Raw genomic sequence first — 1,515 nt, 5'->3', positions numbered from 1 at the left:
GATAATTTATAAGCTGGGGAGCCAACAGTAGAAACAATTAGTCTCCAACTTAAATTGGGTTTGTGAACTTTAGGGAGAGCATAAGCTTTTGCTATAACACTACTGTGAGTTTTTAAATGGTATGCACATTGTTCGTTAATTAATCTTTTATTTTCCCATCTAGTAGCTAAAAACTAGAATTGCTGAACACAAAAGAGATTGTGAAGTTGGGAATTTTAACACAGGTCTGTCGCAACATTCTTGGAATTTCAATCATTACTTTGATTTTGATTTTAAACGTATTAAAATATTAGCTACAGAAAAAAATACTTATCAACGACGTATTATTGAGTCTATTTTTATAAACAAATATCGTAATATTTCAGTTAATCTACAGACTGAAATTCTAAATATTAATAAAATTTATCAGAGTATTATAAAATAATGTTTTTAATATTAATCATCTATATGTATATATGTGTATATGTATGTATGCTATATGTGTGTATAGATGTATGCATATGTATGGATGTGTACATATACACTTTTTTTTTAAATTCTTATTTCAAATTTAAACTCAATTACGCGCTTCCACATCAGTGGTTTTCAATGGAAACTTGCCTATTACATCATCGTTCATTACGTATTCTTCATGTATTTCTGAAACTGTCAATTTCTGTTCGTCTGTCATAACCTACGCCAATTTTGTTTTCTCGTACAATTTTAAAAAATGTAGTTCTAATCGATTGAGGTCTCGAAAAAATTTGTTGAGACTTCTAAAAATGACTAAATTTTAATTAATTTTTTTTAAACAATTGACTGAAATGTTACTTTTTTTTTACTGAAAATTGATGTGTTTGACTATTTTAAACTATCATCAACTCAGGTAACAATGTATTTAAATCTACGTAATTACCCATCATATTTGTTTAGACTAAAATTACTAATCTTTAATATAATTACTTAGGTTGAGAACCTTTGAAAAAGGTACGCATGTGTACCGAAACGTCAGGAAGTTTCAAAAGGAGTTTTTTCTATTCAATAAATATCCGAGTTTCGAAGAACATGTTTTTTTGACTCATATTTATTTTTTCGATTTACGATTGGACCGTAAGACATAAATAATTTAAAATCTACGATTTGAAATCAATAAATATCAACGGTCGAAGAAAGGATTGATTTGTTTCATCAAATCATTTTACAACGATATTTATTATTGTCCCAGTATTGGACATACTTTTAAATTTGTTCCAGTAATGGTCGGTTTACCTTAGTGTACATCCTTAAGAACAATAACCCAGATCAAGATGCTTTTTTCAAGAGAAGCCTTAGTTATGAATGTTGAATCATAGATTCTACTTTATCTTACGGTCTTACTGTTCACATAAATTAAAATAAAATTGAGCCAAAAACCATTTTTTCGAACTCAAAATTTATTTACGAGGGTAGTTCAATAAGTCCTTAGAATGAAGTATAAAAACAATTTTTTTTGGGTAATTTTTTTTTTATTTTTCAACATAATCTCCTTGGAGCTCT

The 1,515-nt window shown here is 27.9% G+C and overlaps 1 protein-coding gene across 2 annotated transcripts in view; it reads left to right on the top strand.

Annotated features, from left to right (window-relative positions):
• LOC117177540 (tyrosine-protein phosphatase non-receptor type 11-like) overlaps positions 1-1,515 on the top strand; it is a 101,945-nt gene that overhangs the window by 16,537 nt on the left and 83,893 nt on the right. The gene's annotated exons all lie outside the window — the stretch shown is intronic.

Source organism: Belonocnema kinseyi, chromosome 7, assembly GCF_010883055.1.
Source record: "Belonocnema kinseyi isolate 2016_QV_RU_SX_M_011 chromosome 7, B_treatae_v1, whole genome shotgun sequence".
Lineage (NCBI taxonomy): Eukaryota > Metazoa > Arthropoda > Insecta > Hymenoptera > Cynipidae > Belonocnema > Belonocnema kinseyi.
This window is presented reverse-complemented; position numbering and strand designations above follow the sequence as displayed.